Source organism: Arvicanthis niloticus, chromosome 6, assembly GCF_011762505.2.
Source record: "Arvicanthis niloticus isolate mArvNil1 chromosome 6, mArvNil1.pat.X, whole genome shotgun sequence".
NCBI lineage: Eukaryota > Metazoa > Chordata > Mammalia > Rodentia > Muridae > Arvicanthis > Arvicanthis niloticus.
In genome coordinates, this window is record NC_047663.1 from 28,179,877 (window position 1) to 28,198,354 (window position 18,478).

General features: G+C 47.2%; 1 protein-coding gene across 1 annotated transcript in view; it reads left to right on the forward strand.

The window, feature by feature from the left end:
* The window catches only part of Luc7l3 (LUC7 like 3 pre-mRNA splicing factor), a 335,229-nt gene that overhangs the window by 84,782 nt on the left and 231,969 nt on the right, over window positions 1-18,478 (forward strand). The window lies entirely within an intron of this gene.

Below are 18,478 nucleotides of genomic sequence, written 5' to 3' on the forward strand. Positions count from 1 at the left end.
CAGTCAAGAGTGAAGAACCCATAGCCTGTCTGACCCTCAACAGAGGCACCCCTCTCTTGCAGTTCCATGGGGTTCTCTGGGCCATACTCAAAGGAGGACTCCGAGCCAGACACAGCCTAGCTTAGAGAAACCCCTTTCACCTATAGTAAAGGACTGAGAAGGGGGTGAGGAGCTTCAATTTCTAAGAGAAGTGGGGGGCAGGTAGTGGGAAGGCCACACCATCACTGAAGGACACTGAGCAAGGAACTTAGCTATCGGGATGACATGAGTGATGGTCATTTCCTAACCTAGTCAGGCATCCAGTGAGGGTGAGGTTTGTCACCTCACCCTGTCCATAGAGGCCTGGGACATTGCCTGAACCTGCTTCTAGACCACAATGTCAAACAAATGCTCTCAGAGCCCAAGGACAAGTGCCTTGACTGCCACTTCAGTTCACTTATACAAAGAAGAGTCTAAACCCCAGTTAGGTCCAGTTTGCTGTTCTGCACACACACACACACACACACACACACACACACACACACACACACACCCTGGTGGAGAGGGAAATTAAGGGGAGGTTGACATCATAGAAACTACCTAGCCCATGAGACCAGGGAACACCAAGATCTGGATCTGCCTGTCTCTACCCTTCCTCCTTCTACAGGCATGCAGTTATGCCTAGCTGTTGCTGTTGTTTTTAATATGACTTCTGGGGATTTGAACTCAGGTCCTTGTGATTGCAAGCACTCTTACCTGCTGATTCATCTCCCTAGTTCTGCTCACCAAGACCTGAATCCAACCTCCGTCACTATCTGAACCTCTTCACACCTAACCGTACAAAGAGTAGTAAGAACATGGACTCACATCATGTTGCTGGTCTGCTGTTGTGTGTGTGTGTACAGACACACTCACATGCATGCTCCTGTGTGTGAATGCAGGGACACTCATGCCACAGTGCATGTGTGGCTGTCAAAGGACAGCCTTAGGTGTCTGCCCTCCCCTTCCACCTGGGACTTGCATACACCACACAGCTGGCCTGGAAGCTTCCAGAGACTCTCCCATCTCCTAGCTCATCACAGGGACACGGATTGCAGAAACTCGCTACCCTGTGCCTGGCTTGATGTGAGTTCTAGACACTCACACTGAGGTCCTTGTGCTTAGAGGCAAGTGTTCATCACCACTGAGCTGCCTCCTCAGCCCTGGATTTGTTGTTTTGTTCTAGACAGAGTCTCTCAGTGTAGCACAAACTCAACCGAGCCTCACTCTGCAGTCCAGATCCGTCTCAAACGCACGATTCTTCTATTTCAGTCTCTCAAGTCCTGAGATTACAGGTTTGCTCCACTATAGTTTGTAGGTAGTCATAGCACTTAGAGAAACCTGGGATTTAACCCATTACCCTTGTAAGAACTACAACCTGGCCTAGAGTAGTGCGTTTACCCTCTGAAGCTCCCCAGGCAGGGATGGGTCCCAGGACCAAACACTATACCTCATTGTTCTGGGATTTGGGCCTTGGCAGGCTCCTGATGATCAGAGAACAACTGAAACAAGCCCCTTTTGTGGGCTGATTTTGGGCTCAGAAGCTTTGGGGATCACTAGGAGATGACTGCATGAGAATCTATAGCCACCTCTGACCTGCTGTGTGAGGTTGATTTCTCTCTGGAAATACCACCTTGTCTTTTCAGCCTCGTCCTCCTGAGCCTTCATGCAATGGCCAACACCAAGCAGGCTACCAGGCTGGGCTAACCTGAGTTCCCAAAGCAGGGTTCCCAGCCTGTGGCAGTCACCTGGCTCAGTCTGCTAGATGTGCCCTCAATCCTGCTTTAGGACACAAGAAACCCAAGGCCACCTGCAGCAAGGCCAGTCTCATACTTCCCTGAGTGGGGTGGAGCTCTCCCCTTGCTGTCTCAAGGCTGTATGGCTCTCCCTACCACTAGCCCACTCCCCAGGCCTTTTCTTTTTAATCTATTCAGGCTTGGCTGACACTAGACCAGAACTGTCCCCACCACCCCTAAGCAAGGCACTGTAGCTTTGTTTACCCTCCCCCCACCCCCAGCCTCCTAGGACACTCTGCTCTATTGTCTAGCCAGCTGCTCACTAGTCTGATGTCACCCTCTGGACAACAGCACCAGAAAGCCATCCTAGTGCTAGGACAAAACCTAACTAGGGAAGGGGACAGTAGTAACCCACGGGCATGTGGCTGTTTCTTTCAGCTGTGATCTCCAACTGCTCCGTTATGATAAATCGGACCAACAGTTTACTGTGTGGCGGCACCAAGCGCTGTCTCCTGTGGTCCACACTGAGAGCCTATGGGGCACAATGACATTTTCTAGGTGAGGAAAAATAAAGCAAGAGTAACGGGAAATTTACTTCGCCATGGCCAAAGCGCAGGGCTACAGTTGCAGCACTTGGGAGCCAGAGGCAGGAGGATTCCAAGTATAAGGCCAGACTAGGCAAAGAAAGCTCCATCTCAAAAACAAAGTTAAAACAAAAGAAAAATAAAGACAAAGAGTTTGGGGCTATGTCTCAGTTCAAGTATGAAGACCTGAGTTCGGATCCCCAGAACCCATGTAAAAAAGCTGGGTACAACCTGTAAGCCCTGTGCAGGGGAGGTGAATTCAGGAGACTGGGGCCTTGCCCAGCCAGCCAGACTAGCTGAATATGTGAGCTCTGGGTTCAGGGAGAAATCCTGTTCCAAAAATATAGGTGGAAAGAGATGGTTCAGTGAGTAAAGGGACTTGATGCCAAGCCTGATGACCCAAGTTCAATCCTTAGGTACCCACATAGTAGAATAAAGAAAACCTATCCCCACAAGCTGTACACACACACACACACACACACACACACACACACACACACACAAAACTTCCAGCTGCTAAATGGCAAAGTCAAGGGTTGTGTACTGCTATAGAGATCTTTGAATGCTTGTGTTATGCTGTTTCTACTAATGTATAAAACACACACACACACACACACACACACACACACACACACGCTCACGTGCCTGCACTGGCAGTGTCTGGTTCCAGCTGGCCAGCCTCCGGTGCATCACCCAAGGTCTGTTTACATCCTAGACACGTGACGAGCTTCCAGCACACACAACTGCAGTCATGGCCTAGATTCCTGAGGCCAACGTCAGCCTTATGCCTCCTCATCCTTCAGGAGGCAGCTCCTTGGGGGAAGCCTCTGCTGTCCCTGGGCTGCTTCAGCCTCTTCAAGTCTGGCATGCCTCTAGGCTGGTGCTGACCCAAATCAGAGTAATGGCCAGGGGCTCCAGGAACACTGTGGCCCAGCTCAGCGCTCACAAGGGGGACTGGCTGGATGAATGCAGGATCTGGGAGGAGGGCCATGAGGGGCCACTGCATATTTTGACTACCATGTGCCAAGAATGGTTCCTCTGGGGTCGGTCTTCTCCTCAGCCCCATTCCTGTAGCTCCTTCTCCTCTTCTCATCCCACCTTCCCAAGGAACTAGGGTGTCTCCTCCTCTCTAGGGAATGTGTGAGTAGTGCAGGCGGGTAGTGGCAGGGCTCCTGGGTCCTATTCTTGGCTGTGCCCTCATTCTGGAATGTGCCCTGAGGTCAATTGACACTGCTCTCTCAGGCTGTCAGGAGGAAGGAAGAATAAGCTTCCAGGGGTACCTCCCAAGGAAGAGTGTGGGCAGTCTGGTGGCCATGCTGTACCAACCTCTCCTTCCCCTGCCCCTCACCCCCTCATCTTAAGCTCTCAAGCCCCTCAACCTTTCTGCTTCAAGGTCAAGTTGGAGTCTCTCTTCATATCCCAAGTTAACCAAGGACAGAGAACCCCGACATCCAGACGTCTAACAATAATGGTCGCCTTTAAGCTCACTCACATGAAGGGAATATGGGACTCTGTCTCAGTGTGTACCAGCCCAGGCTAGCCCATAGGTGGGAGCTTTTCCCAGCACATTGTTGGCAAGGTGCTGGGTATCCCAACACACCAGTGTTACTGCTCCTTCTGAGTCTTGAGGAAACTTCAGAGCTCCGGCAGGATGAAGTTGTCACCATCTTGATTTTTGTTTTCTGGTTTATGGGAAGGGGCCTACGCAGCTCTGTCTAACAGACAGCTGAGGGTGGTGGGTCCTTTGCCACAAGTCAGGGCCTGAGTGAGAGAAGTACCTTACACAGAGAGGGGCAGATGCTTGCCCGTCAACAATGCTGAGTCGTGTCCTTCACATACCCTGACCATTCCACCCCTCACCGCTCTTGAAGGTCTGTCTTCATTGTCCAGTTGACTAGACGTGGAAGCACCTAGGTCACAGCTCTAGGCCTGTCTTGGGAGTCGGGGGATGTTTCCATAGAAGTTAAACTGAGGAAGAAAGACTCAGCCTGAATGAGGGTGGCAACATTCCATGAACTGGAATCCCAGACTAATATGAAAAAGAGAAAAAAGAAGCCCTGGGGAGATGGTTCAGTTGGCACAGTGTTTATCTTGCAATATGAGGACCTCAGTTCGATGCCCAGAACTGTCCCCCAACCCCCAGTACAAATCATTCCAGCATGGAGGAGCTAGACACAGGTGCACCTTTGGGGCTTGCTGGCATTCCGGTCTAGACTACTTGATGACTCGAAGCCAGTGAGAGATTTACCTTCTGAAGACTAACATCTGAGGTTGATGTCTGGCTTTCACATGTACATGACACACACATATCACACACACACACACATATCTCACACACACACACACACACACACACACACACACACACACACACACACACACAGAGTTTATAAGGAGGAGAAAGCCAACTGAACACTAGCATTCATTTCTTTCTGCTTCTTCACCGCAGATACAATGCAACTCATCACCTTACACCCCTGCTGCCGCCATTGCAGGGGCTGCCACCATCCCAGCCATGTTGAACTCTGTCCCTTCAAATCCTGAGGTGGACTGAGGTGGACTGAGGTGGACTGAGGTGGACTGAGGTGGACTGAGGTGGACTCAAGTTGCTCTAGTCAGATATTTTTTTTTTTCTCACAGCAGATGGGTAGCTAATGTCCAGTCTTCTTTAAGCTGGCATTATTTAATGACTTTGCTGTTTGCAGACCCCACCCTAATCTAGAGTCACCGGAAGGGAAAGATGAAATGCCTCTTGGATTCACTAACCCAAGGCCAGGTCACTCAGGATGTTGGTAAGTAGTTGTTCAGTAGCTGAGTGAATAAAGTAAGTCTTCTGGGCCTTACAGAAGCTGCCTCACAGGTTACATTTCTCCTTCCTTACATATGCTGAATTTGAGACACTAAATGTTTAAGGCAACTTCCCCCCAAGTCCTAGGGTTAAGGAATGGAAGAGCCAATACTAAACCAGGGTTGGTCTGACTTTAGCTATGCCCTTTCCAGGGTGGTACACATATTTGAATCACTTTGCTTAGATGCTGAGGCCCTCAGTGGTAGCTCCCCTCTTGACTATGCTTACCCAATATTTCCATCTGGTCCTGGCTGGCCTCTGAGGGGACTGAGCCTTATAGCAGGATTGCCAAAGCTCATTCTTCAGTACCCAGAGTACTGAGCACACATGAATGAACTCAGAAGGAACACCGTTTAGAATGTAGTTCTTCAGCCGTGTTGAGCGCATCTCAGGTGCTATGGGAGTGGCACTACCATATTGTGTGACACAGACAAAATCCTCCAGGGTGATCTACCTACCCAGCACAGCCCTGTCCTAAGCTAAAAAGCAGAATCATTTTCTCTGGCAGAGGACTCACGTAGGGGGTGTGGGCATCTCTCGTGTTCCTTAATGCTATGCGTTTGTCTTGCCAAAGACTGTAGGGGTTTCTATTTTTAGCCATCTGCTGGTATGTGGTCCTATGATCTTAGAGCCAACAATACTATAGACTTTCCAGTCACTGTAAGTAGGCCCTAACTTCAGCCTCACGTCTTTTCTCCCAGAAGGTTTACAAACCTTCAGGCAAATGAGATTCAGTATCCCAGAGTTCTTGAAGAGGTAGAAAAGTCAGTACATATACACATACTTGTACATGTGGGAACACACACACACACACACACACACACACACACACACACACCACACACCACACATACACACATGTCAGGTGAAAGTGAGTCTACCAAAATGTGAGCTAATTATAGCAGAGAGAGACTGCTGATGGGTAGGAACTAGAGACTCAGCCCTCCCAGGGAATGCCACCATGCCTGTGACAGCTGCCACCTCCCAAGCAGGTTGACAGCAGGTCTGTTCTGGGCATACTTTCAGAGACACGCATGCTGCCCTGTCATTTTGTTTCTTGTGGAGACATCCTGACTAAAGTCTAAGAATTGCTTTATTTGCAGTCGTTGCTTTTGTAATTGTATTGCTTGACTTTAAAGAGGTACCAAGCCAGGCTTGCAGATACTGGCCTGGAATCACAGCTACTCGTGAGGTCCAGGCAGGACTACAAGTTCAAAGCCTGCCTGGGATAGAGTGAGTTCAAAGCTTGCTGGGACAGCTTAGCAAGACCATGTCTCAATATAAAAAAGGAAAAGGGGGCCAGCAAAATGGCTCAGTGGGTAAAGGCACTTGCGACCAAACCTGATCCCTGGGAGCCACACGGTAGACAGGGAGAAAAGACACCTTACAATTGTCCTCTGACTTCTATATGCGTGTCCCTTACAAAATAAATTAGAATCTAGTTTAAAAAAAAAAAAAAAAACATAAAAAAGGAGTAACACACGTGAGGCTTCTCAGCATTTGTCATGAATTAGCAAAAGAATAAACAAACAAACAAACAAGATATTTGAGCTTTAGGGTCTTCAAGCCCCCTTGCTGCCCACAGTGGCTACTAGCAAGAAAAGGTCAAGGTTAGGAGGGAGCATTTGTTCCTGGGACAGATGGACTGGCCTCAGCTTTGTGGCTCTGGGTAAGTGGGCCCCTCTGCCTCAGCATCTTTGTCTGTAAACAGCATAATAATAGGAGCCGAACTGCCCTGCAAAAGCTGGCTGTCCTGGGGCCGGTTGCTCCAGTTGGTTGGGAATAATTGCTTTTGCATGCTTCTGCTGATGGCCAGAACAGAGAACAGAGGAGAATGGCTCCCTGCCCACAGTTACCTTGGAGAACAAAGGGAGAGTAAATGCCATCTCCTTTGTTGGCAGGGAAGGGTCCAGGAGGAGGGTGGCTGGGGAAAGAAGGGAAGGGGGAAGGGTGGGGGAAAGAAAAGAAATAGAGAAAACCCCACCCCTTATCTGGCTATGAACACTGGCTTGGGCAGCTGATGCCCTGATAATCGGAGATGGAGCAGCAAGACGAGCAAAGCCGGGAAGCCCTGGGCCTTTAGGGGGACCCCTTAGTCCATTTCTGTACCCTCCATTCCCAGCCCCAGTGCCTAGGATCAGGGAGCCCAGCTCTCACTGACTCCTTTCAAGGACCATACACCTTCTCTCTTTATCCCAGTACACATGAAGCCATGGAGTAAATGTAGCATGAGGCTCACAGTCCTGCTATAATCAAGAACAGACTCAAAACTATCTTTCCCTCTCTTCAGGACACAATATGGTTCTAATAAGAGAAGCTGGTGTTGGTGGATGAGCAGAACCCACCACCAGTGATACACAGAAGGTGACCCAGCTCTGTCCTGGGCCTCTGCTGAGGTGGATCCCTTTGACCAATTAAATGCCTTGGTGACAGATTTGTTTCCGTGACTGAGCTCGAACAGCACTTAATGTGTGCTCCACGTGCATTACGTCATTAAGTGTTTGTAGCCCTGTGAGGTGTGTGTTAGTCACCTCCACCTAATCGTCTCCTCATTTCAGAGATGATGAAGCATGTTCAGGGAGGTGGAACGATCTGCCCAGGTCCCTGAGAGAACAGGGACCAAGCCTGGCTAGGCCCACATGAGTCTGAAGCCTATGCATTTAGCCACATGCATAAGAGCCTTCACCATAGATCAGGAATAGAGATGGATGACTCCATCTAGCCTTGGCTACCTCTCTGATCATAAGCCGTTCCCCCCAGGTTTCTCAGGAGAAACCAAGGTTAGCTTGACCTCCCGTATGGGTTTAAGTTATATTGCCTGATACTTATATATTGAATACACTCATTGTACCAACCCTGACAAGTAACATTTCCAATACTCCTCTAGAGAGTAAGTGTAGGTCTAAATAGACTTGACTGACAGTAGGGATGAGTTTGGGGTGCAGTCTCCAGTCTAACCCCCGCATCCCCCTCGCAGCTTGTCCGAGAACACTAGCAGTAATGTAATCTGGAGGCTTCCTCAAGCATTTTGCATTTTTGGTTTTTTGAGACAGGGTTTCCTTGTGTAGTCCAGGCTGGCCTCGAACTCAGAGATCCACCTGCCTCTGCCTCCCAAGTGCTGGGATTAAAGGTGTGCACCACCACGGCTGCCGCCAGGTGCTGCTTGCATTCTTACAGAACACTCTGCCAAGAGCTTTAGTGTTACTAGGAAGACCCGGACACCCATCCCTTCCTGTAAGTTTGGCCTGAGACCTGGAGCAGACCCTTGTCCTGTCTATGCCAATGCAGGCTCCGTGTGGTCAAAGTAGCCACGTTCTCCACAGTGTCTCAGGTGCATGGGAGAGCACGGCCAGCTTGTGATGGTATTTTCGGCAGACCACAGAAGATGTTAGGGAAAGCCTGTAGAAGTTATCCAAGGGAGAAGAGTTACACGGGGCTAATTTCTGTAAAAATTTATATAAAATGCTGCCTCCAAAGCTGTGGGGGCTTTGGGTTTTTGTTGTTGTTGTTGTTGTTGTTGTTGTTTTGTTTTTTTCGAGACAGGGTTTCTCTGAGTAATCCTGGCTGTCCTGGAACTCGCTCTGTAGACCAGGCTGGCCTTGAACTCAGAAATCCACCTGCCTCTGCCTCCCAAGTGCTGGAATTAAAGGCATGTGCCACCACTGCCTGGTGTTTCTTATTTTTGACACAGTGTCACCATGTATCATCAGGCTTTTCCAGAGATGATAGACAGGCTCCGCCATGTCCAGCCCCCAACCTCATTCTCTCTCTCTCTCTCTCTCTCTCTCTCTCTCTCTCTCTCTCTCTCATTCTTTCCCTTTCATTTGTTCTTTCATTCTTTCTCTTCTTCCTTTTTTTTCTTCTCCTTCTTTTCTCTTCCTTCTCATTTTTCCTTCTCCTCCTCCTCCTCTTTTTCTTGTTCTTTTTTACAGTGACTCACATAACCCTGGCTAACTTCAAAATTCTCACGTAGCTGAGGATGACCTTGAACTCCTGCCTAACCCATGCTGGATGTACAGACCTGTGTTACTAGGCCTGGATTGATGAGATGCCAGGAATCGAGGCCAGAGAGCCTCACACATGCAAGGCGAGCGCTCTACTCATCTGTCTCCTCCGCCCTCAAAGTCTCATTCTTTGATTTGTGCCCCAACTGAAAACTACTTCAGGCACCCAGCAACCAACCTGGACAGGGCAAAACAATTGAGCTTCATAAAGATTTGCTTCCTACACTGGGGGCAGGGCGTGGTGCTGAGGGTGCGGGGGTGGGGGGAGGTTCTGAGTTTGTGCAATGGACACACTTTCCACTAACGTGGACTTCTGGAAGGGTGGAACCTTGTACAAACACTGATGTCACAAAACTCATACAAAAGGTAGGAATCAAGGGAGATGACCCCTAGAGGGAGCCTCTTGCCTGAGGAGGTTTCCAGGCTCCTCAGAAACAGAAAACCCATCTTGAAAGGCTGGAATCAGAGCCTCAGCTCTTACACAACCCAATCCCGCCCTTGTTACTGCTGCTCTGTCCTTGAACCTCCAAACCTGCCCTCTGCTTTCCATCTCCGGGTTTGCTAAATAAGAAAGTTCTAAACCATCTTTCTTTTTACAGGGATTCCATACAAAGCTTGGAACACTGTGTGTGTGTGTGTGTGTGTGTGTGTGTGTGTGTGTGTGTGTGTGTCTATGTGTGTGTGTGTGTGTGTGTGAAGGAGGTTAAAAGTTTCTAAGTTCAAAGGCAGCGTCTTCAAGGAGCTATAGAATTTTGTGTTTTGACTCCCTCCTCCTCTCTCCCAAGGTCAGCAGCATGCATTCTTCCTATTGCCCACACACCAGGTGACAAGGAGCTGTGTCCAAGTCCTTTTCTGTTCCTCTCGTCCCTCTGTGGGAGATGGGTAATGGAGGGGGCCCAAGCTTCCCCAGCGAACACTTGGTGACCCCTTCAGTATGACTTAACTACTCCTCCTGGTTTACAGCTTCTCAGAGCTGCACGGTCTCTCTGTGTGTGTCACACTTCCAGTGTGACCTGGGACAATGACTGGGCTTTGTGCACTAACTTCTGCTAGATGACAGTTTCCTGAAAGGAGGCAAATGTTCTGTGTGTATTGTGTCGCCAGCAGGTCCTGACCCGCCGGGTGGCTCCCAGAATCCATTTCTCCAGTGGATACATTGACTGACTGTCCCATGGTTTCTTGTCTAAGCAAGAATTTAGAAACCAGAGTGAAATTCTGAGCCTACAGGAGCCACATACATTTCCTAGTGAAGACCAGGACCAAAGACTTCAAAATGTAAAGCTTGTTACTGCTTCTCAAGCTGATTGGCCAGCGACCGGGAGTGACAGCATCAAGCATGACTAGCTCCTGGCTTGTAAGCAATGCCTGGCAAAGGCTGATGTGAAAACCAGTTTGGGGTTGCCTGACATGTACGAGAGAGGGAAATCTGGGGAAGCCTTTTTTTTTTTTTTTTTGAGACAGGGTTTCTCTGTGTAGTGCTGGCTATCCTGGAACTCACTCTGTAGACCAGGCTGGCCTCGAACTCAGAAATCCACCTGCCTCTGCCTCCCAAGTGCTGGGATTAAAGGCGTGTGCCACCACCACTCATCGGAAGCCTATTTTATATGACCTTCAACCTAAGTTTTTATTGTTGTTTGTGGGCATTGGTGGTTTTTGTTGTAGTGATAGTGGTGGATTTTTTTGTTTGTTTTTGTTCTGTTTTGTGGAGTTCTTTTGCTTTTTGAGACAGGGACTCATGTGGCCTTCAAACTCTCCATGTAGCTGAAGATACTACTCCAGCTTTGTGACTACTGTCTTCACCTCCCAAGTGCTAGGGTTATAAGCATGTGGCACCATGCCCAGTTTATGTGGCACTTTGATCTTGGACTCCCCATATGTGAGTTAGGCACACACTCTACTTCAGCTTGGATGGGTTTTATTTTTTTATTGTATTTGGGTATATGGGTATACACACATGTGTGCTATGTGTGTGTACATCTGTGTGTTCCCACAGAAACCAGAGAAGGACATGAGGTGTCCTCCTGTAAAGGGTAGTTCACTATAAAGTTGACCTATTAGCTGGGTGTGGTGGCACACAACTTTAATCCCAGCACTTGGGAGGCAGAGGCAGGTGGATTTGTGAGTTCGAGATCAGCCTGGTCTACAGAGTGAGTTCCAAGACAGCCACAGATACATAGAAAAACTCTGTCTCGAAAAACTGGTAAGTAGGTAGGTAGGTAGGTAGGTAGGTAGGTAGGTAGATGGGTATGTGAAGGGGTGGATGGATGGATAGATAGATGGGTAGACAGACAGATAGAGTTGACCTATTGAGGGCAACCACTGTAAGAAAGGGTTGCAAAATAGAATCCCACATCTCAAAGCCAGCTCTCTTGTGGCTCTGTCACAAGCTCTTTGTCTCCATTTCTTCATCTGAGAGGGAGAAATGGTACAAGTCCACAGGCATGTTCTATAGAGATTGAGATGAGTTAAAACACACAGGGCTTAGAGCAGGGTCAAGACAGTGTTTCCTCTGGAACCTCAAAGACTTCGTGACATGTCCCTGCTTACTGTCCTTCAAACTGGGGGAGAGGAAAGGGAGACATCCACACGTGTGTCTCAGACCTTCCAAAAAGCCTCTATTATAAGGGATCTCCAGGCAGGTCCCAGGGCAGTGTGGACAACACTTTTCTCAGGCGACCTTTCATTGCTCTCAGACTTCAGTTTGCTTCAGTTTCTCCCTGGAGGTCAGAAACAGGATACACACCCGTCACTTGGCCTGAAGGATGCTCTGTCTCTTTTATATAAAACCCTAAAGTCTGCGCACGGCAGCACACACCAGTGCCTTCAGCACGTAGGATGTGGAGGCTGGAAGATTGGATCAAGAGTTTAAGGCCAGCTTTGGCCTTCTAGCAAATTTGAGGCCAGCCGACCTCAAAAAACAAAATGAAATCAAACAATAAAAATCTTCTAAAAAAACAAAACAAGAAACAAACCAAAAAAGCCACAGATTTCTTCGAGTTATTCCCACCTCCCTTTCCACCACATACTCACACATGCTTTCTTCTCTTCTTCCGATCTTGTGGAAGACTCAGAAAAACATGGTATTTCTGAGTTTCCTCCGATGAAAACTATGTTGTTCTTGGTCTTCAGTTAAGGAGCCCCTGGTGTCACCTTACTTTCTAGAAAGGCTGGGGCCCTGGAGCTATCTTAAGTGATAGGGAAATGGCTCAGCATCCCTGTGGCATTTCCTGGAAGGAGGAAGGAATTAGCAGAAAGTCGCTGGGGCTACACAGAACCCCAGAACAGTGGGTAGCTGACAAAGCAAGGAGGAGAAGATGTAGGCCCTGGGGAAGATGTAGACAAATGGTGTGTCATATGTGGAAAATCGAGGTGAGGAAGAACAGGCATGCTCATTCCACAATGAGGCAAATTGTTACTCGAAATGAAGGGATGAGTGGTAGGAGATTGGCAAAGAACCATCTGGAAGGGCATTTGTTTGCTGCAAAAAAGTAAAAAAAAAAAAAAAACGCTAGTTCTAGTATGCTGATCCTGTGTCACCCACCGGGAATCTGAATCTGGACCCTGGGCTAACATGGGTAATATATGTATGGGCTTATGATTCCGTGTGTGTGTGTGTGTGTGTGTGTGTGTATGTGCATGTGTGTGCGGGTATGTGTGTGTGTATGTGTGTATGTGTATGCATGTGTGTGGGTATGTGCATGTGTGGGTATGAGCACACGTGTGTGGTTTTGGGCACACGCATGTGCGCATGCAAGCATGTGTGTGGGACACAGCTGAGGCTGTTCTTGAAGGCCTGATCCTCCAGCTTCCACCTACCAAAGGCGTGTCATCATGCCCACTATGATACCATTTATTTTTGTTTTTAATTAATTAATTTTTTTACTTATTCACTTTACATACCACTCACTGCCCCTCCCAGTGATCCCATTTCTTACGTCTTTATTGGTACAATAAAGATAGTATTCCTTTCTCTCATTAATACAGGGACCAGACTAGACTGGTACATCTCCATGCTTGTGACACTGTGTGGTCTAAAGGAATTGTGAATTAATGTATTTGTATTTGCTGTACATACATGTATGGCATATATAGATGTGTGTAGTGTGTGTGATGAACATATACTTGTGTATATATACACACCTGTGTATGCTGAGCCCAAGAAGGATATCAGGTGTCCTTTTTTTTTTTTTTTTTTTTTTTTTTTTTTTTCGTTTTTAAAGATTTATTTATTTTATGCATGTGAGGACACTGTAGCTGTCTTCAGACACACCAGAAGAGGGCATTGGATTCCATTACAGATGGTTGTGAGCCACCATGTAGTTGCTGGGAATTGAACTCGGGACCTCTGGAAGAGCAACCAGTGCTCCTAACCACTGAGCCATCTCTCCAGCCCCATCAGGTGTCCTTTGAGACAGAGTCTCTCACTAAACCTAAGGCTAGGCTGGTGGCCAGCAAGCACCAGCGATCCTCCTGACTCTGACCCTACAGTGTTGGTGACATACGGTGTATGTGGCCATGTGTCAGGCTTATGTGGCTTCTGGAATTTGAATCCAGGTCCTTCTGTTTATGTAACTCAAGCTCTTATCCATTAAGCTATGTCTCCAGCCCCGGGAAATTGTTTTAGTCAGAATCTGGTTTTAGAGGGATAACACAATCCATCCTTCACACTCCAGAAGAGGCTATGGTAGCACTTTTCTCGGCCCTCCCAACAGTGCTGAGGAAGAAAATGACCCTCAAGAACCACAGCAGGACATCTGGAGCCCTGGTGTGGAGAGACTACTGCAACATTCCGGCTGAAAAGGAAGGTTATATTTTACTTTAAGATTGTGGTGGTTAGTTTTTTGTTGTTATTTTGTTTCTTTTTTTCTTTTTAGATATAAAAGTAATGTATAGTTCTTTCTAAGTGGCTTTCCCACAATTATTTTTGCAACATTTGAGGAGTATATGGGCAGAAGGGATGCGACCCACAGTATGTGCCAAGGTTTGTCTAAAAATATTGTACACCTGTTCTGTGTTCTGCACACTGGTCATATTTTGTCAGTGAAGTAAGTCCTCATAACGCCTGGAGGAATGTGTCTTTCCTTCCAAGTTCTCAATGTTTTTTCCCTTCTGGAAAGCAAACCTCCTGCCTTTCCTACCTGCACTACGATACAGCGAGAACTGTTATCCATCTGGTGTGCCCATCACTAGAGCTGTTTCTAACCACTCCTATCTCTGCCCAGCATGGTTTAAACAGGGACAACTACCATCATTTTCTTTTCATGGCAGCATGGACACTTTGATTTAGCAACCATTTTAGAAGGCACATCACCCAGAGTCCTGAGTTTAAATCAGCTTATCAACCAAGGAGTGCTAAACATGGGTTCCCCTCTGTGTTTCCAAACTGAAAACACAGACTCCCACAATGCTTATTAAGATGTGAATAGAATAGCACTTTGGGTGTTGAGAGGCTTTTGATTCTTTGCCAGTAACTGACTATACAAGGTGCTGATGTTAAGAAGAGAGCCAAGCATGGTGACCTCATGCTCATAATCCCAGCATTTGGGATGTAGGTGGAGGCAGAAAAATCACCACAAGTTCAAAGTCAACCTATTCTACCATGAGTTCCAGGTCAGCCAGAGCAGTGAAGTGACACCCTGTCTCAGAAACCCCAAAAACCAAACCAACTGCCAAGCAACTAGCTAACAAGGCAGGTTTTAATTTGGTTCTCTGATTCCACGGGGAAGCAAACATGACTAAAGTTATGGACTTCGTGGCTTCTAAAAATAGGAGAACCTTTAAGTACATATGGTCTATAGTTCACCAACTGCAGTCTGCCTGTCTAGTCTCTTGGTATCTTGGGCTACTCAACTGTAGCCCTGACACCAAGATCCTTCAGCTCCAGTGGCCTAAGTGCCGGAGCACTGTAGATTGCAAGTGCATGCCATCTACAATCGATTTTCTGACTTTTGTTTTCTTTAAAGCTATGATGTCATGTAATATAGATCAGTCTTAACCTTGCTGTGCAGCCAAGGATGAGCTTCCTGTGCCACCTTTCCAAAGTGCTTAGGCTGCAGGTGTGCACCAGTGCCCTCAGCTCTTCTATTGGTAAAGTGATGAGTTCTCACATTCCCCAATCATGCTCCAGTCACTGTGCCCCCTTTCGCACAGCCATGTATGCTAAGTGACTCAAGGGGATTAAGTAATTAGACTTCAAGTAGTCTTTAGACCCAAACTGCCTCCTGAATTGAATGTTTCTTTTGAATGGTTGCTCAACTGTGAGATCATCTTACAGTTCCTTCTAAAATATAAAGTCTTCTGCAATCCCCAGCACCCAAGAGGCTGAAGCAAGAGGAACGGGAGTTTGAGTTTAGCCTGGGGCTACATAGACAGAACCCAAATCTAGGTTGGTGAGATGGCTCAAAGGGTAAAATGATGACCTGAGTTTGATCCCCGGAGCCTACATAAAGGTAGGAGGAGGCATCTGACTCCACAAAGCTGTCCTCTGACCTCCACACACACACACACATACCACCACAGACATCATCAGACACAGACACACACCATCACACATGCACACCATTACACATGCACCATCACACACACACACACCATCTTACACACACACACACAGTCATGTCTTACAAAGGTTTGCTAAAGGAAGCTCTGTAATGATAATAATTAATAGTAATGGTAATTTATAAACCAATGAATGACAGGTGCTAGTACGTATTATTGAAGATTACTTTGGAAAGTTATTTTGCCACTCCTCAGAGTATTTATCAATAAGCACAGGTAAGGGATTGTTGGGGGCCGACTTTTAGCAGAAAGCGGCTATCAGCTTTGCAGACATCTTGAGCCATATACCCTGACATGAGACTTGGATTACAATAGCCTACAACAGTTGAGCACACTCCGATAATCTTGGTTTAGATACCTTGAGATTAAAGGTGCGTGAGATTAAAGGTGTGTGAGATTAAAGGTCTGTGATTTAAGAGTATGACTTAGAAGTATAGAGATCAGAGTTAGAGACAAGACCTAAGGGCATGATTAAAGGTGTAACTTAGAGGCGTGGCTTAGAAGTGAGACATATAAAAGGCAGAGACAGAACAGATCAGAATCAGACTGAGATCAGAGAATCAGACACATCAGACATTAGGTAGAAGACACTTGGCTCCAGGCAGAATCAGACACAGCAGACAGAGGAGACAGAGAAGGAGACACTTAGAGGAAGAGAGACTGAAGAATAAACGGGATTGAATCACACCCTGTCTGGTCTCCATTCTTCGACTCTGCCCTCACCCTCGCTCTTGCTGAACCCCGACCCGCGGACCGGAGCGGCAGCTTGGGCTGGGATACAGTGGCCGCCCAAACGTGGGTCGGCCCGGGCCTCAACATTTTGCCTGGGCTGCGACGTTTTTTGGCCGCCCCAATGTGGGGCTAGTGTGGACCCCAACATTATTTTGGCCGCCCCAACATGGGGCTAGTGTGGACCCCAACAAGGAATGAAATCAGCCACTGAGAACTGGGCATAGTGGCACACACCTGTAATACCATCATCAGGAGGTGGAGGCAGGCAGAGTTCTGTGAGTTCGAGGCCAGTCTGGTCTACAAAGCAAGTCCAGCACAACCAGGACTATTACACAGAGAAACTCCATCCCCCCCAAAAAAATGAAAGAAAAGAAAATAGCCTCAGAGGCCAGTGTGTTTTAGAAGTAGCATCACAGTAAATCTAGGCTTTAAGCACAGGGAAATCATACAATGCTTCTAAATTGAGAGAAGAGGGGCGGGAGAGATGGAGCAGAAGTTGAGAGTTTATGCTCTGCAGTTTTAAAATACTTTGTATCTTTCACAAAGCATCATCTGGACCTCTAAGTATGGTGCTACCATCTGAATACAGTATCTCTCCAAAGTCCATCTGTTAAAAGCGTTGGTCTTCAGTGCAGCCCATATGGGAGGTTCTGTGTGTCTTTAGGAGGTGGAGTGCATTGGGAGGTTCTTAGATCCTTGGAGCTGAACCCAAGGGCTCATGGGACTCTGTTAACTCCGGATTCCCCTGCCTATGCCTCCCAAATGCTGATATTACAGGCATGTGCCACCATGCCCAATTAAATTGTTTCTCAGTTAATAGCCTTAATTAAAAAAAAAAACAAACAAACAAACAAACAAAAAAAACCCTGATGTGGACACACACAGTTAAATGCCTTCTGCTAGATTCTTCGTTTTAACACTTTTGTAAGAACTACAAGTCATGTATCTGGTACTGTTATTTGAAGTCAGGTTATTCTCTTGACTTCAAATCACAGTATCAATGAATCTGAGGGAATACAGCTTAGTATTTAAAGGCATGAACCCTGCCACGACCACCTGAGTCTGAGTCCCAGGTGTGTCACTGACTAGCCACGCAATCCTGGGCTAAGCTTTCTGTGCTTCAGTCTCTTCTTCACCCCCACCCCCACCCCACATGGTTCCTAAACTGAGTTAGAACCATGCTTGGCACACAGAAAGTACTATCAAAGTATTTAACTGCGCCGGGCAGTGGCGGCGCATGCCTTTAATCCCAGCACTTGGGAGGCAGAGACAGGCGAATTTCTGAGTTCAAGGCCAGCCTGGTCTACAGAGTCAGTTCCAGGACAGCCAGGGCTACACAGAGAAACCCTGTCTCGAAAAACCAAAAAAAAAAAAAAAAAAAAAAAAAGTATTTAACTGCATCATTTAAAAGGGTTTTTTAAACTGCCTTCAACAAACACAAGTGCTTGTCTTTTCCAGTTGCATGCCCCGATATTGATTCTAGATCTTTCCAAAAGAGGAAAAGACTTTCCAAGTATAAACTACAGAAACTAAAGAAATCTGATCTCAGGTGACCTCCCAGCACACTGAGCAATGTCCTGGCTCTTACTCAGGAGTGACAATTTCATGCAGCCTTCTAAGGAGGATGTTTCCCTCATCTGTTCCTATACTGTTCCCAGCTTCTGTCAAAGGCACATATTCCAGTCAGCCAAGGGTAGAAAGACTTTTTTTTTTTTTTTGAGACAAGGTTTCTCTGTGTAGCCCTGGCTGTCCCGGAACTCACTCTGTAGACCAGGCTGGCCTCGAACTCAGAAATCTGCCTGCCTCTGCCTCCAAAGTGCTGGGATTAAAGGCGTGAGCCACCACTGCCTGGCTGAAAGACTTCTTTATCTGTGGCTTTTGCACCCATGAATTTACCACCTACAAGCAGAAAATACTTGAAAACCTTTGTCTTTATTCAATATGTATATTTTTGTCATTTTCCCTAAACAATATAGCATAACAGATATCTATATAGCA